The sequence below is a fragment of the Pocillopora damicornis genome, chromosome 3 (assembly GCF_964200805.1).
Source record: "Pocillopora damicornis chromosome 3, jaPocDami1.2, whole genome shotgun sequence".
Classification (NCBI taxonomy): Eukaryota; Metazoa; Cnidaria; class Anthozoa; order Scleractinia; family Pocilloporidae; genus Pocillopora; species Pocillopora damicornis.
The window spans coordinates 16,368,042-16,391,249 of record NC_142672.1 but is presented as its reverse complement, the minus strand read 5'-3'; the positions used below and the strand labels follow the sequence as shown (position 1 = coordinate 16,391,249).

The 23,208-nt window shown below is 40.2% G+C and overlaps 2 protein-coding genes and 1 pseudogene across 3 annotated transcripts in view; all 3 read left to right on the top strand.

The window, feature by feature from the left end:
• Nucleotides 1–23,208, top strand: part of LOC149048512 (uncharacterized) — a 93,861-nt gene that overhangs the window by 15,714 nt on the left and 54,939 nt on the right. The window lies entirely within an intron of this gene.
• On the top strand, nt 8,468–20,269 carry LOC149048518 (uncharacterized; annotated as a pseudogene). The gene is made up of 5 exons (XR_016184730.1): nt 8,468–8,919; nt 9,437–9,579; nt 9,975–10,131; nt 11,032–11,186; nt 19,760–20,269. The product of XR_016184730.1 is annotated as an uncharacterized LOC149048518 (transcript).
• The window catches only part of LOC149048517 (uncharacterized), a 13,594-nt gene continuing 10,856 nt past the window's right edge, over nt 20,471–23,208 (top strand). Inside the window, exon 1 of the mRNA XM_089198790.1 lies at nt 20,471–20,566. The gene's annotated coding sequence lies outside the window, so the exon portion shown is untranslated. The remainder of the gene's footprint in view (nt 20,567–23,208) is intronic.

The following is a 23,208-nucleotide window of genomic DNA, read 5'->3' as shown; positions in this document are numbered from 1 at the left end:
GCTATGAGTTCACCCGTCTCTGCAGTCATTGCCAACATGAAGGGCCCTAGCCACTTCACCGGTTAAACCCTTTTTCTGGAAACGATATGTCGATGCGAGCGAAGTTACTTCCGTATAAAGCGGAGGCACTTTTGTATGGAGCGAAGTAACTTTTTTTGTGGAGCGATCCAACTTCTGGCTAAAGCGGACTGACTTGGAGCGATATAACCATGGAGCGAAGTGACTGGATACCGGTAATAAGAATAACTTTATCTGTAATAGTGTAGTTTGATCGTCCGGGTGAGTGTAGTCCTGAGAAGGACTGTTGTCGGTATTGGTGACTGACGTTTCGACAACCTGAGCGGAAGTCATCATCAGAGTCAAGTGAAAGGTTGTTGTCAGTCGAATGTACTTAGTCCGGTTTGTGTACACTGATTGGTCAGTTTCGTCGTGATGTTATTGGCTGTAAGACTCAAGTGGCGTAGGTCAGTCGTGATTGGTCGGTTTAGATCCGTTAGTGAAGTTAGGTCGTTCTGTTCGGTTCGTTTGTAATGTTAATGTCGTGGATGAGTCGTTTGTATGGTGCCGGTAGTGGTTGACACCTGTTGAGGGGAACCTGTTCCAAGTTAGTAAACCAGCTTTCCAGGGTCAGTCGTTGAAAGTAGTTGGTGCTGTAGGTTAGGCATTGCGCAGAGTCCCAGTCAATAGTGTGGTTCGTTAGTCGGTGATGTTTAGCAATGTGATTGTTGACATCGCCTTCCCTCGTCGCTCGTTTGGATAAAGTCTTCGTTGTAGTTGTTCTTTGAAAAAACACGGTATCCAACGTAATACTCACAGACCTACTACTACTACCGAAGCTAACGACAACGCAACTCATACGACCACAGCCACTATACCATACATAAAGGGCATATCTGAGAACATCTCACGCATCCTACTACCATTCAATATCCGCGTCGCTCACAAACCTATTACCACACTACGTCAGTTACTGACTAACATCAAAGACAGAGAGGAACCGAGGAACAGACAAGGAGCAGTATATAAGATCATTGCTCCGACTGCCACGCCTCCTACATGGGTGAGACTGGCAGGAACCTCGCAACCAGACTGACTGAACACAAACGAGCAACGAGGAAAGGCGATGTCAACAATCACATTGCTGAACATTTGCATATTCATAGAGTCGCGGAGTCCATAGAGGCTCACTGTGTAAGCTTGGGCTTCATGTGGCTGGACGTCAAGATAATCAATCAATATATAAATAAATGGGATCAATATCAGTATCTGGGCAACTGCCCACCTACCCCTCCCCTAACCCAACAACAGTCAATTGACAACAAGTTAAGGTTAATGTTAGGTAAAGGGAAGGGGTAGGTGGGCAGTTGCCCAGATACTGATATTGATCCAATAAATGCATACAAACATATATATATATATATATATATATATATATATATATATATATATAATATATATGCTGCTAGCATTATGCATGCTCACTAGTTTTTCTAGTTTGAGCACTCTGGCATGGCTTAGATGATCCCACATATGTGAGATCACTTGGGGTGGCTATATGGTCTTACCTCCATCCTAGCATCAGCACTGCACTGATTCGGCCCAGAAGGCCGAAAAAGTACTGAAAGCTTCTCGGCCTCTTGGGTAAGGTTAAAAGGCTTATGAAAAGTTTATTTTCCTTGCTTTTGCAGCAATTGGTCAACATGGACAGCCAGGAAAGTGAAAATATCAGCCAGTTTACTACAGATAACTCGACAGCGAATCCAGGAGACGTCGTAGACGCAAGCGTGGTAGAAGGTTCACAGTCCTGGGGCGCAGACGTGGAAATCGAAATCCCTGAGGTACTAAAAAATCTGGAAAATAAGGGTGTGAAATTTCAGGCCGTGCCTTTTTTGAATGCTCCTAGTCAAAGTAGAATCACGAAGGATCGCTCTATTTATTTTAGCGTTGATACAACCGTCACATCGCAAATAATTCTCGAAGCTTTTGACGCGGCAGAAATCGATATTGACGCTATCACCGGAATCCAGAGAAAGGCGTCCAATAGATCTTGGATCGTGACTTTTAAGAGCCGTGCAGCTAAAGAAGCCGCTCTTGAAACACCTTTTGTCGTGATTGCCGGTCTCAAAGTGTTCCTGGGCGACTGCGAAAATCGTTTGGTCCTCGTCAAGATCCATGAAGCCCCCGCTGAACTACCCGACACTGCCGTGATTGGCCGACTCAGCCACTACGGTCGTGTCCTTTCATTTCGGCGCGACAAAATTGCACAACATATCGAGAATGGAGTAAGAACGGCTCGAATGGCGCTACATCGAACCATCCCTGCCAACATCAACATAGCTGGTGAACCTATCAAAATATGGTACCCAAATCAGCCAAAAGCTTGCCGGAATTGTGGAGCTACTGACCACATGGCCAAAGACTGCTCTGCAGTCCGTTGTTTTAATTGTGAATGCCCTGGGCATCGAGCTCAAGAATGTAAAGACTCGCCAAGATGTTCCGTTTGTTTAGCGGACAACCATTCCATGCCTCAATGCCCCTTCCTGCTCTTCAGCGCGAACGTCGATAGTGAGCCAACGCCACCTAAAACTGAAAAGGAAAAGAAACAAGAGCGAGCCCAGCGCGCCAAGGAAAGAGAAGAAAGGCAGAAAAAACTACAACAACAGAGAGAACAACAGCGACAACAAGAAGAACAACAGAAATTACTAGAAAAGCAGGAACAGCAAGAACAACAGAAACAACAAGATCAAGAGAAACAACGAGAACAACAACGCGACGAAGGTAGAAGAGAACGACCAAGAGAACGAAGAGACGAGCGAGGGAGGGACGATCGAGAAGAACGAAGAGATGACCGGAGAGACGGTAGAAGAGAGAGAGATAGAAGCGATCGAGATTATTATCGCGGCCGCGATGACCGCGATAGATCTTCCCGCCGTGACTACTCTGGCTCCGAAACTGATGATGATGGATGGGAGAGAGTTAAACTTAGGAGAAGGCGGTACAGATATTAATTTTTTATTTATATTCAATGAGTAAGCTTAAAATAATTTCTCTAAATGTGCGAGGACTCGGGTCCTCCAGTAAAAGTCGAAAAATTATTCAAGAATTAAATTATTCAAACTGTGACATAATCCTTTTACAAGAAACACATGTCTCATGCAAAAAACAAGCGGAGGAATTCGAAATACTCTGGCGCGGCAAATGTCTGTGGTCCTTCGGGACTGGCAGGTCTGCCGGTGTTGCCATCCTCTTTTCTCTAAACTTTCCAGGCAAAATTATCCGTTTTTTGACCGATTCCGAAGGAAGAATATTGAGCTTACTCATTGACTACTATAATTCTAAACTAAATTTAGTAAACATTTACTCTCCCAATACTATTTCGGATCGTAAAAGTTTTTTCTCTTGTCTGCACAATTACTTTCTCCCCCAAGGGGACCTAGTGATCGGGGGAGACTTTAATTGTGTGGACAATGTCCTAGATAAATTAAATTGTTCCGCCATCCTATTGTCTGATCAAAAGCTTCTCCGATCCCTTTGTGCTGACTTCTCACTTACAGACATTTGGCGCAAAAACAACCCGCGCAAAGTAGCTTTCACCTGGTCTAATAAAGACCATACCCAGGCATCTAGAATTGACCGCTTTCTCGTCGCTAAAGGCTTAACCCTAGTAACGAAATGTAATATTCTTCCATGCGTATACGACCTATCCGATCATGACTTTGTAAAAATTGAACTAACGACTAACCCTTCTAATCACGGTCCTGGAATTTGGAAGTTCAACAGCTCTTTACTCTCAGATGTAGAATTTAAAAACATTATGTCAGAATCGATTAACAACTTTAAGCTTAAAATCCCCGAATTCGCCTCCCTTCGCGAATGGTGGGATGCTCTAAAAATTGAAATCCGCAAAACAAGTATTTCATACTGTATCCGTAAACAGAGAACAGCAAATGCCAAAAGAATCCTAATTACTAAGCAATTAACCCATGCTAAAAACGCTTTACATTCTAATCGCTTAAATAACCCAGGTGTAATTAGCGATTTGGAAAGCCAATTGTCCTCTCTGATCTCGAAAGAAGCCGAAGGAGCTAAAGTCCGCTCCCGAGCACAATGGTTCGAAGAAGGTGAGAAACCAACACGCTATTTCTTCCGTCTGGAGAAAAAACGAGCTGACATGAATAGTTTTGAATCTTTTTTTGACGAGAACGGTGTTCTCAGAAATTCTCAAAATGATCTTGAAAGAATTTTAACCAATTTCTACAAGAATTTATTCACCCAAGATCCTCTTGATATGCGAATTCAAACTGAAATAATTGACGGCCTCGAATTTTCACTGACTGATTATGAGCGCAATCTATGTGAAGGCCCTTTTTCTAATAAAGAATTACTTACTGCATTGGAAGGCCTTCAGACCGGCAAGTCACCCGGTTCTGATGGTCTCCCAACAGAATTTTACTCGTGTTTTTGGAACGATTTGAGCGAATCTCTCCTTTCTGTTTTGAACGAGGCCTTTCTTGCTGGCTCCCTCGCGGATAGCCAGTACGAGGGCCTCCTACGACTCATCCACAAAAAAGATGATCGACGCCTCGCAAAAAATTGGCGCCCAATTTCCTTGTTAAACACTGACTACAAGTTAGCATCTAAAATCATCACTGAACGATTGAAAAAAGTCATGAACTCCATCGTGCATTCAGACCAAACGTGCGGCGTGGTCGGCCGCACTATCTTCTCAAATTTGGCCTTACTTCGTGATGCCCTCGACATGATTGACAAAACTAATGAACCGGGTATTCTCATTTCCTTAGATCAAGAAAAAGCTTTTGACCGAGTTGACCACGAATTCATGATGAGAGTATTGCGTAAATTTGGTTTCGGCCCCTCCTTTTGTGGGTGGGTCGAACTATTTTATTCTAAAGCCTTCTCTAGAATCATTGTTAATGGCTCCCTGTCCCCCCCTGTCCACTTAAGAAGAGGGGTGAGACAGGGATGCCCATTATCTCCTCTCCTTTATGTGCTAGTTTCAGAAGTATTATCAACGCAAATCCGTAATTGTAAAGATATTGAAGGTTTCCTGCTCCCCGGAGCAGGGGGCCTTCAATATAAAATATCCCAGTACGCTGACGATGCTACTTGCATCTTAAAATCCGAAAGATCTCTTTCTTCACTTCTCCGAGTCGTATCAAAATTTGAACAAGGATCTGGCGCTAAACTGAACACGTCCAAATCTGAAGCAATGTGGTTAGGAAAATGGCGAACTAGAATTGAATCTCCCTATGGCCTCAAATGGGTCACTAAAATGAGAGTGCTTGGTGTTTACTTCTCAAACGGCCTCGTCAATGTCGACGACGACAATTGGCGGGCCAAATTAGACAAACTAAGTTCGGTTCTAAATCTTTGGAAACAAAGAGACCTATCTTTTATCGGTAGGACCTTAATTGTAAATACTTTAGGCGCAAGCCGTTTATGGCACGTTGCTAAAGTCATCCCCCCACCCCGTTGGGTGCACGATAGCTTTAAGTCGATCATTTGGCCTTTTATCTGGAGAGGAAAAATGGAAAATGTTAGTCGCGATCGCTGTTGTGCGCCCCCATCATCCGGGGGCCTCAACGTCGTTAATTTTAAAGCTAAGTGCGCTAGCCTGCGCCTTTCTGTTTTTTCCAGTTTAAGAGATGACTTTGGCACATCCAAATGGCATTACCTAGCTCGATATTTTTTAGGACATAAGCTAACTATTCTAGATCCCCGTTTTTCTTTTCCCACCAATTCTGCTCCCTCTTCCTTCCTTCCTTCCAATTACTACCGCCTTTGCCTAGATAATTTCCGTACCTTGCATCAGAAAACTGGTGCCTTACCTGATTTACTCACCGGTAAGAATTTATATCTTTTGTTGCTTGACCCCGTCTGCGTTGCACCCCGGTGCTCCGGTTTTTGGGCGTCTGCTATGGACCGCCCCATCAATCGTTGGGCCTGGGTGTGGCGCAAGTCTCGCCTAAAGCTAATTGAAAACAAGAAGAACGATCTAATTTGGCTATTGATCCATAGAATGATCCGCGTAAGATATCTCCTTAAGTCTTGGGGATACATCAATAATGACAAATGCGCGATCTGCGGAAAAACGGAAACTATTGAACACTGCTTCTTGGGATGCCCCAGAGTTGTGAAAGTCTGGGACCACTTCTCCCCCCTTTTCCGTGCTCTACTCGACTCCCCCTTCTCTATCTCCCCTACATCTATCTACTACCCTTTTTCCCTAGACCAATCTACCACCGCTATATCCTTATCTAACTTTCTCAAGGCAACCATCATATATTGGTGTTGGCTTGCCAGAAATAAAGCTACCTTCGAAGGTTCTCTTTTGAGCTCCAACGCGATTATAGACTTAATTAAGAAAGATGTCCAACTCAGAATTCTTAGTAACGACACTGATACCTTAAGGAATTTTTGGTCTTTTAAAAACGTACTTTGTTCGGTCGACGCTGGTAAGCTCATCTTCTTCCCCTCTCTTGCTCCCCCCTGAACCTTTGCATATAATAAAACTTGTTAAATCTCGCCCATGAGGGGTGCTTACTCCGGGCTACAGGCCCGCGCGCTGTTTGCGCCCCACATGGTCTGAAATATCTCTTTGTAAATAGTAAATAGAAAACTTTTAAATAGAACTTTGTTACCTCTTACAGGTGGGCGCTTACTCCGGGCTGTTATAGCCCGTGCGCTGTTCGTGCCGCCTGTAAGAGAAAATATCATTAGTTAATTGAGACCTGTAATTACCTAAATAACTCATAATTTAATTCGAATACTTTAATCAATTAGAATTGTAAATAGATATCATTGACGAAATAAAACTGCCTGGTCTCCAGGCTTTTATATTAAAAAAAAAAGTACTGTCTGCAGTTAGTTATATATATATATATATATATATATATATATGTATGTATGTATAAATATATATGTATATATGTTTAAATATATATATATGTATATGTATAACATATTTCCCCTTTAACGTTATCTCTATATACCCGAAAACGAAATTTCGAATATTGTTGAGGTATTTTTAGTTCTTATTTTACTTCACTTTTTTTACAAAAAATTAGTGGTTCCACAAGTTCTGATGGTTTCGGAGGTTCTACGGTCTACTGATCCACAATTTAGTAACAACCCTCGCGAACGTGCTACTAACAATTTTTTCGTAGTTTTTTTGCATTTTCACCCGGTTCAAGTCAGGAAAGCAGAACAACTAATGAACCAAGAGTGTCGAAACACATCACTGTAATGGGTCATCTTTAACGTAAACCCTAAACCCCTATCCTGTTTTTGGCGTTCAATTGATAAAACTGAACGAATTAGGCCTTTTCACGCCGCTGCTACTGTGGCGCTTTGTTCTACTAACCGAACACCTGGATCGACCGCGCATCTCAGGCACTGGGTCGGGAAAGGTTGTTACGTCAAAAAGGGCATTCCCGGGAACCATGCTACAAGGGTGCAAACTTGGGCTATTTATTTGATGTTATTAATTTACTCAGATATTTTGAATTTTGGCAGACGGCACGTCCACACAACACTCTAATCGAAAGCAAAGGATGAAGGAAACAGTGAAGGTAAACGCTTTATTGTAAACCTGTTGTGAAGTAGAGACGACATTTTACCATTGAAGACTTAAGGTTTTAATAACCCCATTCCTAATTGATAACAAGTGCAAGAGTGATGTAATAAAAACGACTTAATAAGCTGTACAAACGTATACACACAGAAGACATACAAGAAAATCATGCAGATTCTAAGTTCGCGGGGTATGGTAATTGCGGTACACAACAATACCCAGCAAAAGAGTCAGTGAAGAACGTCTTTTTTTTGTTCATTTTGCTTTTGTGAAGCCAAGGTTAACAAGGATTGGTTTGCAGGACATCTTGTTCGCGGCATCAAAGCAAGGCTCACAACTATGTGACAAGCAACTTAATACCACATCACAGCAAACGGTGCATTTGATTTGTTGAAATACTATACCGCACAACTCTAAGATGTTAAGTACGTTTTGAGGCTCAAATCGCGAAAAACCAAGGAGCATTTATCCTCAGCCCCAAAATTAGACGTTATTATATAAAAATAGAGTATGTCACTAACTGCTATCCACTATCATGCAATTTGAACATGTTCAAATTCGAGATGATAGTTGATGATAATTTTTGCCATTTGAACGAACGAATAATAGTGCATGATTCCGACGTTTTGAGCGTAAGCAAGTCGTCACAGCCTTCCTAACGGCTAAAATCTTAGTGGATTACGTTTCATCATTTCTCGTTTTTTTCTCGGCAGAATAAACGCGGCAATCATTACCACTACCATCGTCACCTTTTTTCGATTAAATGCATCCTACAACACATCATTTCCTTTCTATAAAAAATTTTTTCCCCCGTCGCCTCCCGTTGCCTTTCTTTAACTTGATCGGCAACATACAAAGCAAGCACGGTGACCTATCTTTTTCATTGCAATTTTCGAAACAAACATTGGTGGGAAAAATTTTAGGAAAGTTAAAAGAACTATTCAATATCTTTGTTATCTGAGGAATCACATTAAGTTAGGCTTGCTGTTAAAAAATCTCTTATTGTTTCAGATTTTACATGTTTTGGGTTCACCCTCGGATAAATTCAGCTTCAAGTTAAACATGCTGTATGGGGGTTCGTTTCACGAGGAACTCTATTCTCCAAAACATGATTATCATTTTGTTTACGCCCTCGTGCGCCCAGCTGGTTCCTGGTCATTTGCGGAAAGACTTTCTGATATCGTGGATTTGACAAAATTGGAGGAAAGAGGAAACAGTCTCAAGAAGATGGACATCACTGCCGCCTTGCAGCACATTAAACATGTGATACAACCAGATATGGCTCTACTCCATTTTGTTTGTTTAAAAGGAATGACAACTTACAGGTCAGATCTCTTACTGAGGGGTTTGTTAGTTTCAATTTGATGTAGTTTGTCTCGTCTGGTTTTAATGACTAACTCCGCGACTTTTGCGTCATTTTGCGAGTTCTTATAAATTGTTTATTCTCATGTTTTGCACGGAACAAGTTAGTTTACGCGAATTGAGTCGTTTGTTTCGCTACCAAACGTTAAATTCTTGACGTCTGTTAATGATCTTACGCACTGTTCTAGTTACGCCTCTGTAATAGAGCACACTTCGATTCTTTTGATATTGCAAAAGTGATCAGTAAATAGATCTCTTTCCAAATGGTGCACATGATTTTCATTCATTGTTTGTATACAAATTAGCCTTCATGGCCTTCCATTTGAAAGAAAACTTCATTACTTTTAGAAATATTGTAGAGAACAGAAAGGTAACCTTACATGAATCAAAGAGAATAGTGACTGAAGTAGTTTCCTCCATACAATACAGAGATCTCTTATCTTTAATACTGACAGAGGCTTTTCGTTTTCTTATCCACAGGGCGCTCTTTGATGCATTGGATATTCCATTAGTGGGTGGATCAGTGGAATCGCGATATCTTTCCATGGACAAACTCATTACACGCGGTGTTTTGGTCTCTTGCGGCGATGTTTCATGCCCTGATGGATTTATTTACCACAAAGGTAGAAGCGACACTCTTGTAAGAGAAAACAATATTTTTAGACCCCTTTTTGAACTCCTTCCCAAGCTTCTGTGCTCCGCTATTTCCTACGAATGAAAAATAAACCATTTGGCTAACGAAAAAATGTACACAATACTGAGTAGCTTAAGGTGTTGGGAAACGGACTAATAGAAAAGAGATCAGTTTCAAATTGGACCCGACTCACACCTTACCAAGTCTTCCCTCTCTTGATAGCACCACTGTGAATTAAAAAAGTAATTGTATCAATTTGCATCAATTTTACACCGTTTTACAACGAGTCTACGAAGCTTTGTTGACGCTAGTAACTCACCACAGACAAATAAAAAATGATTGGTAATTTAAATCGGATTGACTTTGAGAATTCTTTTGCTACAGGTGACCCTCTAGAGTCTGAACAAGTTAGGCATCCATGTGTTGTCAAAGCAAGTCAAGGAGAAGACACCAAAGAAGTGCGATTAGTGAAAGACTCCAAATTACTTAACGCAGCTATTGAGCATGCGTTATCGTATTCAGACCATGTGATCATTGAAAGGTAGTATTGTCGTTGAGTAAGTGCTGAAGTCGAGGAAGCGTGTAGGAGTGAATATGATTTGGCTGTTTTGACCGTGATGATATTGATAAGCCGATAGGCCAAGTTGTTGTCAAGCCTACATATGAAGGAAACTGTAAGTCGGATCCAAATCGGATGAATCTGATTTGTCGATGAAAGCATTTGTTTAAATACAGGGAAACATTCAAAGTACTTGTGTAAATTTGACTGTAAGTGACTCAAAATACGAGGAAACCTGTTTATTCACAGACGTTTTTTTGAAAAAAGTTTGTGCATCTCCTGAAAGAGCCTTAATGCTTAAGCTTGTTAGCTCTTAGATCAGATGGTTCTCAATGAGGTTTGAGACATGCATGAATTAAAAGAAAGCAATTTTAATTGCTTGTCGAAAGTAATCCGAGTTGACATTAGTTTTTTTCTTCAGGATGCTTTGTGATTGGTAAAAATAATCGTACCACCTTCTCGACCAATCAAATGGTAAAGCGAAAACCAATCCCGACTTGGTCGTTCACGTTTTTCCTGTGAAATTGGCTTGAATTGTTAAAAAGAAACAACGGGTCACTCTGAAGTACGAAGTAAGTTTTGGCGGGATACTAAACAAGAGGCTGCAAATCTTACTAGTGTACCATACTAGTGTAGTGTAGCAGGCTTTAGACTTTGAACAAGCTATTTTAGGAATACAGACTTGTGGGGCTTTCCTATAACATAGTAGATTACTCTATTATAATAATTCGACCCCTCCTTTGTATTCATTGGAGTGGGACCACACGCCTTGCGTAGAGACTATGTGTAATTTTGCAGCCTTAGAACGTTTTACAATTAAAAAAATTAATCCTATTCAACGATTTTCTACTTCGTTTCCTCCTTACTTTTTTTCCCCGGCAGTTACATAGAGGGACGGGAAATTCGTTTCGCTGTTGTTGAATCAGCAGCAAATGGAGAATTAAAAGCTTTGTCGTGCATCGAGTATTAAGTACGAGAAAATGACATTCGAAGAACCGAAGACAAGCTCAGCTGCAATGAAAAAGGATTACCTGTTGGTAAGTACTGGAGATACATGTCCTTAATTCCCACAACAACACTGGTAATTAACATAAGTGCTACGAAGCCACATTTTCAGGGCGTCGTCAGGCTTATTGGATTCACTGTCCAGAAATTTTTGAATCCCAAATAGCGGAGGTCTTGCATGCGTCACGTGATCCTACAGCAGCTTATTTACCACTGGTACCTCAAGAGAGGTACCCTACCTTTGCCGCTATTTTGCATACCAGGTAAAACAACATGGCGGCTATCGAAGGCGATTGCGTGCAATCTTTGCGAGGTTATTACGATTCCCTTAGTGCTGAGAATAAATAAAAAAAGAAAAAAAAAAAACGGCAAGAGGCTTAAATGTTTTGCAAGAGTAGATCCCTACTCGATAAGTACTATGGCAAACTATAATGGACAAAAGAGGTCGAGAATTTTTTCATCGAGTCGAGAATTTTTACCTCGAGTCGAGAATATTTTTGCTGAGTCGAGAATATTTTTGCCGAGTCGAGAACAATTTCTTCATGTCGAATTCTGACAACCAGTCGAATATTTTTTTCTGGAGTCGAGATTTTTTTGTTGAATCGAAATTTTTTCATCGAGTCGAGAATACCCAACATGTCATGCCGTCATTTGCCGCCAAAATGATCAAACAACATGCCGGTTTGCAGATCTGTTGCTTACGTAGCTTTTTTATGAATCGTTGTCGTTCTTCAAATTGCTGACGGTCCTGTGGAGGACTTGGAGAGGTTTCTGTTGTCTATACAGGATTGTATTTCTCATATAGAACGATGCACAGCTCCCGGAAACGACAGAAATATAGAATATATACACAATAGCTTGGAAGGCTTTGTTGAAAGAATTCATCATGCGTCAAGAATGCCAGTATTTTCCATAAAAATGAATAGATCAATGTAAATGTTAACCTCTGCTCAAAGCCTCTGCATCCTTTGATTGTGCGTGCTGCGTCCAGCTATGAAGCTTTCTCTATTTAGCCCCTTCTGATCAATCATAAATCGAGCAACATTCACGTTTCCGCGCCCCTATCACTTCTAACCCGTGATGGAACTCCAAATTCTTGTGCTCCATCCGTGAAGCATTGCAATGCTATACTCGAGTTGTTGGTGAAACACTTTATGTAAACTATTGCTCTACTATACCCCTTAATGCAACCGTGCAAAACAAACCTCCAGTGGATTAACTTGCGATTTGAGTCAATGTGCCATTAGTGGTTTGGTTTTTTAACATTATGCAGACGTCGTTGAATTGCATATCTGTGCATTATGCAGGATCGATTCTTTGTAATGCTTCCCGGATTTTTTGAGATAGGTGTTATTCGTAAGATATCTTTTACATTCCAAACAAGTTCCTCTTCATTAACCTCGCTGTAATCAAGAATACCAAATTCTATTCTTCTTCTAGACAGAGTCCTGGCACTAACACTTGAACACTTTGCAATAACTGCCCACTGCATACCAGTGCTTCGAAGTACATCAATTCGTTCTGCTGTAATGTTGTATTTTGGTCTTCCTAGTGAACTTTTTTCGCGGTAAGGTACACTACGAAACTTAGCACTGACTTGAAAAGAAGCAGCATTTTTATACCTGATGTGGTTTAGTAACTCCCGCAAGAAGTGCGGAAGGTCGTCAACCAGCACTTTTATCGCTAAAAAGCCTTGGACATTGGCGAGAACTAAAGAAAACGCTGCAATTATTTCAACAAAGCCTTCCAAGCGATCGTGTTTACATTCCATATTTCTGTCGTTTCCAGGAGCTGTGCATCGTTCTATATAGGAAATGCAATCCTGTATAGACAACAGAAACCTCTCCAAGTCCTCCACATTACCGTCAGCAACTTGAAGAAGGACAACGATGTATAAAAAGGCTACGTAACCAACAGATCTGCAAACTGCTATATCGTTTGATCGTTTTGGCGGCAAATGACGGCACGGTATGTCGGGTATTCTCGACTCGATAAAAAAATTTCCGACTCAGAAAAAAAAAATCTCAACTCGAGGATAAAATCCTCGACTAATTGTCAGAGTTCGAATCGAAGAAATAATTCTCGACTCCATAAAAAAAATTCTCGACTTGAGAAAAAAATTTTTTCGACTAGAAAAAAAAATCTCGACACCACAGCCTACAAATGTATCCAGTCCTACCGAAACTTCGTTGCTGATTGGGTGAGAAGTATTTTTGTAGGAAAAGCGACCCCAAATTATAAATTCCTCGGAAGATGATGGCTCAGTGCAAAAAAAAAAAAATTAATCTAACAAACTCGGCTTCGTCTAGATTCGCCAGCATCACAGTAAGGTTTGAATGGACCGTATTTTTTTAGTCCAGCACCTTATAATTCCTTTTAAGTTTTCCAACTACTCTTTGTCTTGCATAGAAAGGTCTGTTTGAATTTCAGTAGATACGGTCGTCATATTACTTTTTTAACAGATAAGCTCAGATACGTCAACATTCATGTTTTTCCTTTCTCCTTTTCCTTAATTCCTACGTTCTGACTTTCCGTTTGTTGGAAAAGTTCTTGCACAACTTTTTGTTTCTTGTTCTGCATGCCTTTCTTCTGCTTGCTTCTCTCTTTCAAGTGAGGACTGCGAACTTGGCTTTAGGACAAAACTTGAGTGAATATTTATCTCTCTCATCTTCGATTAAGTAATTTGTTCAGTAGTCATAAGACTTGGTTATAACCAGTGGCTATGCCCCACGCTAGCGCGTTTTTAATTGCAACTTTTTTTTATTTCAAATAACATATGAAGTTATTACTCTAAGACTTCTCGATTACTATTGTCTCATGTTTAAATTTCTGCTTATCACTTAAAACTCATCCAGTAGACATCAAGTATCTTCGTTAACACTCATGATACTTTTTCAGGGTAAAAGTTTTCAACCAGACTGTATTAGAGGACATCCGTGCAAAAATCAAACAAAAATGAAATTTTCATGGCAAGAGTCAAAAACTCAAATTGTCTCAATTTTTGCACACAAGTAGACCCTAGTAAGACAAGAAAGGCTGTGTATTTTTTTTCCTCAAATGTATTTTAACTTTCGAGAAAAACGAACCTTTCGCTTTCACCCTCTGGAATCGATGAATCGGGTCATAACAGGTCGAAAATTGAACACTTTCGCTCGCTTCGCATTTCAAAGATATTACGTCTAGGGAAATCTAACCAACGTGAGCTCTATAGACTCTTCGTTTTCTGTAAATTGTAAGTTATGTAGGAATTGGTTGCTTAGAAGCTTTTGGCCATGCGAAAAAGCAATGTGCTCTCTTCCGTTACAAAAAAATGTCGGTGAAGAAAACCTCTTTGTTCACCATGTGCCATTATTCAGAATTCCACAAAATTACGTATGTAAATTTCTGAAGGAATGATCTTCAAGATAACGTGAAGTTTTCTTTGCGCAAATGTTTTCTTGCGACGCAGGAAACTCTTCTAAGTAGCGCACGGAAGACATAAAATCACGCAATATGTTGATTGCGTGACCAAAGAGTTAAGGAGCATTCCTGCCTTCGAAATGACTTCGGATTGAACAGTAGAACTTTTTCAGAAACAGATGATATAGCCATAACCAGTTTTGTCAAATTACGTTGCCCTTTATCATTTGAAGTTTGTTTCTACAGAGATGTTCCGCCATCGTTCTGTCTAGTACGATTATGCACCAGTGCCAGTAACGGATGCGATTAAAAACTTTGCTGTTCTCTTGCATACGAATCTTAAGTTTCTGCCCATTGTTTAACTTTCTCTATGTGCTTACCCATGCCTTCTAACTAGCACTCGATAAAAACCAACAGAGTTTTCAAAGGGAGGTTTTTGCAAGAATTAAGTGGACTAAGTGAGGGCTTGCATGACCCAATTAGCATAATTGCAGTTATGGTCGCTCGACGGTCATTTTCTAAAATAAGCACAATTACGTAAAAAAGGAAAAAGCAAGTCTAAATATCCATTTGGCTCTGATTTTGCCTTTATTTTTACCCAAGTTGATTTTTTCTGCTGGAGTGAAAACACTTTTTAATTACCGCAATGTCTGTTCGCTTTGTGACGTATAGGCAAGACAATTAAATTTACAAAACTTAATTAACCGCGAAAGAGTCAATATCGCTTGTCTTAACTGTCACTGCTCTTAACAGCAAATAACATTTTTGGCGCTTCTAACAAATTTCAGCTATTTAAGAAACTCAGAGCAGTCAAATAGCTGCTCGCCGTTTTCGTCTTTCTCAGACCTCATTAATCTTGAGACACTTGCAGCACCTGCCTTTTGTCCCGTTTGTTCTCCAGTCTCAAACTTGGCTATCAAGTAGTCCTTTTGCTTATCAGTGAAACGGGATTGCGAGAACGACTCTGCTTAAGGGCCTATCCCATTTCAAGAAAAGCTACAGACGATGACGGGTGGATTCCGTGTCCAGCAGTTGCGGCACAGCACTCGGTCCCTTCTCCAGTCTAAAAGCATACCCCAGCACGGCGCGGTCATAAAGAGTTTCATATTCAAGAACATATTTGTGTCTCCCACATTCGAGATGCTTCTGTAAAGACGAATGGCGTTGATAGGACTTAATGCAACCCTCTTCCGAGCAGAAAAAAATATTTTAGTTGTGGAATCGCGCGATTCTTCACTTGAATCATCGGTACCTTCATCAGTGCTGTCTTAGTGCTTTTGAGATGTTTTAGCAAACTCAGTTCGTCTCGGCTTGATAGGAACAAAATTAGCTTTTATGTTTTCGCTTGCTGCACTGCATTCAAGTGTTGAAACTTCGTCCTGGTCAGGAACATGAAACTTGCTCCAAGGAATGAATTTTGTAGCCGGATCTCCATACTCTGACACCTTCCTCGCCATACTGAACGTTGTTGACCAAGCTCACAACATCCCATTTCACTGGCTTTTTGATGGAAGAGAAAGGAGGCCTGCACAACACTGTTTCTACTCCAGGGACACCCCCAAATGATTCTATTGCCTCCTGCATTTGAGATAACGACTCTATATCGTGGCCTGAATTCAAATGGATGGCCATATGGGATTTGATCTTTGCAGCTTTCCGATCGCAAGATCCCTTCCCTCCTTGGGGATCTCTGCTACTTCGCTGGCTGTAACCAGGGTTAAAGCGCAGTGGTAATACCCGGCGTTGTCTTGTCTAAGATAAATGGATTGTAAATGGGCATGACATCCTTCAGTCGACGAAAGACGTCGTTAAGTATGGCAAGAACTGCAGAACTGTCCTAGTTACACGTCTCAAATAAGTGCACAAATGTCATCATCTCAATCTTACCATCATTTCCCTTTCTCGTCGCAACCGTGATATGCCATGGCAGATCTCTTTTACTAAACCAGTCTGTTTGGCTCTCCCTAAATTTCTTTGGTAGATATTTCATTGCCCGGTCTAAGACCAGCAAGGCAGAAGTTTCATCTAGCTCATCGATGACGTCTGGTCTGGACTCGTCCTGGTTTGTTGAACGCAGTAAATGCGCTTTCTAGGAATTTATGCTTTGTTTGGACTGTAGAGTCACAAAGGCCAAATCCTCTTTCGTATCGGTTGTGCCTCCCACTTCCTGTACAGCTCTCTCGACTTCTAGAGAGATCAGGGCTGACATCCCTACAATCATTTGGAATTCTGAAGGTATTCTGGCTCCTTCGCCAAGCTCAGAACGGTGGAAAGGACAGATTGTTACGGCGTTTATATCCTTTGCACTCATGTAAAAAATACCTGCTCGGGCAAGGTTAAGTTCACTCTCGTTCTTAACTCCGGCAAAACACCACGCACTTTTATGACCCTGTACATCCTTATTGCACGACACCAAGGGGACCACCTCAAATAATTTACTCCTGTCTTGTCGGTCATACGAGCAAGCACTTCCAACCATAAACTTGAACGAGCTAGAAGCTTCCATTTCATTCATAAGCGAGACCTTCGATTCAAAGGGGGCGGGAAATAATTCTTTTTATTGTTTTTTTAGAGGGCACGGTAACGAATCTTGCAATCTGATTGGTTCTTTACCCGGTCAGTATTTTCCTATCTCTGCCCACGGGCCACGGTAACGCTTTCGTGAGTCGCCGAGTACATCCCAACTTTCGTTGTCATTTTTCATAAACATACCTCGTTTTCCGGCTGGGCAGTATTTTTAAGCAAACACGTCGGTCACTACCTCAAGCCGATAAATAACTTATGAATCCTCTCTTTTCTCTCTATCAAATCACTTTGGTTGACAGAAAAGTATTGGTTTCAGAATGAATTTGTATAAACAATAGTGTCATTGCGTTGGTTGACAAGCGGTCTAAAAACCGTCTGCAATTAATTTTAATCGTTCACAAAAAGTACCCAGAAAGTTGAAACGTGAGGTATTTGGTTACAGTTAAACTGAACGATGGAACTTTCATTCATTTAATATCTGAATTTTCTCGAGCAATTTGTTCATAGTGAAAGAGCGAGCGAAGTTTTAATTTAAGTTCTACAACAAATATACGCTCCTGGTGAGTCTTTCCAATTCCGTTCAATTTGGACATTTGTACCTTAAATTGCACAACAGAAATTGAAGGAATTTTTTGAGAAAAGGCCGCTTTACATTCCCTTGTATCTCGTTGGAGTGTGCCGTTCGAGTTTAGTTTTTGTGAAGGAAAGATCAGAGTTAAACACGCCATTACAGCAAAAAAACGAGCAAACTCTCACAACTTCAAAATAAAAAAAATTGAATTTACTCACAATTACTTTCCTCGCCGTTTACTTAATGAACAGAGGTAAATCTTCTTACATGAATGAATGGTCGATGAGAGTGAATAATACTTTCCGTTAGATCATTAATTGATTTCGAAGAAAACATTGTCGTGACAGTCCTTGCCAAACTAGTTTTGTTGGTTTTCAAATGTTCCTACGCTTTTTTTTTCTTGCGCGCTCTCTAATTGACAGGTATCAGATTGTGACAGATACTTGTAAAAATAATGTTTCAAAGTTTGTTTGGAAGCCTTTTAAATCACCTTTATCGTTACGGAAATGAAAATGTTTCGCTGAGGCATCTCTCTTAAATTTGCATCACCTCTATTTTAACTACCATTTACTCACTCAAAAATTGTTCAGTTTATGAAAGATCTTGCCGTATTTACGGCCATAAATCATTCGGGTTCTTTCGGAAAGAATTTCGTCAAGTTTAAAAACAATAAATATGTTATTTACCGGCTAAGGGTCGGTCCGTATGGTAAAAAAAACTGTGACCTCGGTCTTGAAAATACTGCCCGAGGCAGTACGGCCTCGGGCAGTATTTTCAAGACCGAGGTCACAGTTTTTCACCATACGGACCTCCCAGCCGGCAAATAACATATATTTATTAGTTTCACGTGAGAAAAATCGAATGGAGGAGTGTTTATTAAGTTTTGTTAATTCAATTAATTGTCTCGCTTTTAAGTAGAAAAGTCAACAAACATCATAGTTTTACTCACGCAGAAAAAAAATAACACGAGTACGAATTTAGGAAAACTCAGAGCTAAATGGATGTCTACACACATTATTTCTTTTCCTCGTATTTGTGCCTATTCAAATGACGTCGACCGACTCCACTCGTAGGTCCAAATTATTCTGTCACACGAGCACGACGACTCGTACCGCAATTAAGCAAATTAGGTCATGCAAGCCCTCACTTAACTCCTGCAAGGGCCTCTCTAAGGTAACATTTTGTGAATTTTCGTTTTCCATGGGCTAGTTAAAAGGCACGGGTTAGCAAGTCAAACAAGGGGCAGAAACTTAAGATTAGTATGCGAGAGAACTGCAAAGTTTTTTAATCGAATACCGTTGTTGGCACTAGTGCATAATCATACTAGACAGAACGATGGCACAATATCTCTGCAGAAACAAACTTCAAATGATAATAGACAAATTAATTTATCAAAACTGGGTATTAATTTGTTATTTGTTTCTGAAAACGTTCTCCTGTACGATTTTGAGTAATTTCAAATGCAGGAATGCTCCTTAACTCTTTGGTCACGCAATCAACATATGGCGTGATTTTGTGTCTTCGGTGTGCTACTTTGAAGAGTTTTCTGCGTCGCGAGAAAACATTTGCCCAAAGAAAACTTTACGTCATCTTGAAGATCATTCCTTCAGAAATTTACATACGTAATTTTGTGGAATTCTGAATAATGGCACATGATGAACAAAGAGGTTTTCTTCACCGACATTTTTTTGTAACGGAAGGGAGCGCATTGTTTTTTTACATGGCCAAAAGCTTCTAAGCAACCAATTCCTACACAACTTACATTAAAAAGAAGAAAAAGAGTCTATAAAAGAGCTCACGTTGGTTAGATTTCCCAAGACGTAATATCTTTGAAATGCGAAGCGAGTGAAAGTGTTCAATTTTCGACCTGTTATGACCCGATCCATCGATTCCAGAGGGTGAAAGCGAAAAGTTCGTTTTTCTCGAAAATAACAACATATTTGAGGGAAAAAATACACAGTCTTTCCTGTCTTACTAGGGTATACTTGTGTGCAAAAATTGAGACAATTTGAGTTTTTGACTCTTGCCATAAAAATTTCATTTTTGTTTGATTTTTGCACTGATGTCCTCTTAACAATTTGCTTGATTCTATGTTTGTTTTCATTCTAGGCAAATCTCCTGAAAATAAACCATGGTTCCTTGATCCCAGAAAAGAGGAGAAGCTGATTCATCGTATTCAACAACAAAGTTGCCGAGCTTTTCGAGAGTTGAGTTTACACGATTTTGGTTTATTCGACTTCCGAGTAGACGTTGAAGGAAATCCATTCCTCCTAGAATGCAATTTATTCTGTTCCTTTGGTCCACAGAGCGTTGTCAATATAGTTGCCAAGGATTCAGGTTTTACAGATGAAAGTTTGTTTGACATGACAGTGGAGAATCTTTTGCTGCGCAAGTGTCAACAAGAGAATAACAATTTTAATCTGTGATAAAGTCAGCGAAATGACGACACTAACAAAATGTAAGGAAGCGTTGTGATACAAAATGAATCGCTCAGTTTTCTCTTAGAATTGTCTTTAGTTTCCAAGAAAGGGAATTATCTTACAATGATGCGTCGTCTTCGACAGTGTAAGCTTACTTAGAGAAAGAGTTGAATAAAAGAACGGAAATTTGGCCTTGAAATTTTGTTTAGAACACAAAGAAAGTTAACTAAAATGTTGCTTGATTTGGAAAAAGCTGGTAAGATTAGTGACTATACATAGTGACGGCTTATGTCCACGTTTTTATGGCTTACCTAAAATTCATAACCGGGTTCGAAACGTTTAATATTTATTAGAATTGCGTTACTCATCACGGTCACGGTAGGAAAGTCTGGTTTTTTTTACATCAAAACCAGACTGCATAAATTACCAAACCATTGTTCAGCGTATCTAGTTGGTCGACATTGCGTATACTCTTCAAAGAGACTCGTGAAACTCGGTATGTATGTGTGTATTTTATTTTCATATTTATTCAAACTGCTTTTTGTATCCAAAGTGTTTGTGAATTGAACAAGGTCTTCTTCTTACTCATTTTAACAAGCGGCCAACGAGCTGCCTATAGAGTCATTAGCGTGGTTCCTGGACCTTTTACAGATTGTTTAACTCATGAAATAGACCAGTTAGTGAATTTTCATCGACACTGTCGGAAAGAGAAGATTTAAAATAGAGCGGAAACTAATAAGGATCGGGTGCCACGAAGTCGCGAAATTTGGAAAAGTATATAATGGTACGGGAAGTAATATTACTGACTTTGCACAGCTATATTTTCATTCGCTTCCCACGGATCGCCGCAAACTTTGCAGATCGTTCGATTTTAGAGTTCACTTTGCGGCAGTTTCTTTGAAAGCTCGCCGGCTAGTCAATCTTCCGTAAAGATTAAAACGGTGGAAAGGTTTATTATCGTGTGCCTGGTTCCGAATAAGAGATTTTTCTCCACGTATATTCCTAGTTCGATGAAGAACAATATCACAGGTTCAGGCCGGAGTAAATTTTGTTCCGCCCTAGTTATGCGAATGATTTGCATCATAATCGAATCGAATCGATGGTCAAGATCCCGGTAATTCTTGACGTTCATGGCTAATTATAGCGAAATTTAAACGAGTCGAATAAGCAAGGTAAAACGTAACAAAGCGAAGCGAAGGACGATTGTAACCAAAAAATCTGCTATTACTCGAGTCTTCAACCGACGCTAGTCTTCAACCTAAACTAACGATAAAATAACTAATCAAGACAAAACAAAAGCTAGAATAACGCGAAAATTAAACTAGGCAAAAAAGAAAAAGAAAAAATAATAGAAAAAAGAAGCTCAACATAATCTTGGCGCCTACTTATTCAGTAGGGAATTATCTTGACCAATGAGAGCTACATGTTAGACAAGTGTATTCAAAACGATCAAGAAGAGATTGGAACAAAACGCGTAAAGGCGATCCCGCGGGATGCGTCGGCTTCTGAGCATGGCATTGGAAGGAGTTTTGCATAAAATAAAATACTATGATTAGTCAGTTAAATCAGCCGAAGACATCACTGTAGAAAATTTAAGCGTTGAATAAACCGAGACTGCAAACGGTTGTGAATATATGAAAGTCATACATTTGAAATGCGAATAAAGACGTGAATATGAAAGCGATCTTCGCAGTAACGAACACTTCTTGAGCAGTAGCGAAAAAAAAGGCCTGAAAAAGATTCAGGCCTGTAGGGGATTTGAACCCATGACCTTTGCGATACGAACTTCTTGGGCAATAGTGAAAATGAATATCGTTACTGCGAAGATCGCCTTCATATTCACGTTTTTATCCGCAGTTCAAATGTATGACTTTCATATATTTACAGTCATTTATTCACCACTTCAAGGGTTTATTTGGAACCAAAATAATGACCAGCTCCCAGTTGACTTGTTAGTTCAGTTGGCAGAGCGTTGCAGCGGTATCGCAGAGGTCATGGGTTCAAATCCCTATTAGTCCTGAATTCTTTTCAGGCCTTATTTTCACCACTGCTCAAGTATGATCGTCATTGCGAAGATCGCTTCATTTTCGAACCGAGACTGTGTTTATATTTGACTAGGAGTTAACTACAAGGTTAGTTAGCGAGGAGTGGCAGCTGAAAAATCTTGGGATTTTTCTGAAACAAACTAGATCTCGACCTACTGATCTCCTCGTGCTTCTCATTGCTTGTTTCATCCCTCCAAAGAGTCGCAGCTCGGTAAAAAGACAATTTCCATTTCCGTTGACAACGACTTTTCTCCTTTGAGAACGTATATTTTCAGCCGCCGTAATTTGTTTTTTAAAAAACCTTCACATGTACGAAAACAGGTTGTTCACACATAAATACAGCTAATAAAACTGTACTGAGTTATTTCCCAGCGAGGGGCTTCCGGAACCAGCGGAATATGTAGATATGTTTACATTGATCTCTAGGACTTAATTTCTACACAAAACTCGACAAATTACTCGAAATAATCACATAACATTCCGCAACGGTAGAAACATGAACCACAAGTACGCAATACAACCAATGAAACGTATAAACAATCTCAGGTATTTTACGCGTAAACACAATACACATAGGAAATTATATGACAGTAAGTTACGCGATGACAATGTGTCACAGGTGTCGCCGATTCCAGCTTAAAGGTTTGCTGGGAGCCTTCGGATGAGGTGTTACCCGGACATCGCCGAACCCAAACCCTTAGAGCTTTCAAATTATGGTTGAATTTTTCTCGCTTGGGGTGGGTGACTGCTGATTGCTTCTGTAGATATTACGTACCCGTGGACGGTGAATGTCCCACAGTTAAGTTGGACGTCAAAGAAAATTAAAACATATTTCTCTTTATACCCGAAACGAACTTTTAAACAGTGTCAAGGTCTTTCGGTTTTTGTTGGAATTCGCAAGTGAATATATATTTGCATATTCACAGAGTCGCGGGGGTCCACAGAGGCTCACTGTGTAAGCTTGGGCTTCATGTGGCTGGACGTCAAGATAATCAATCAATAAATAAATAGATACATACAAACATACATATACATATATGCATGCTCACTAGTTTTTCTAGTTTGAGCACTCTGGCATGGCTTAGATGATCCC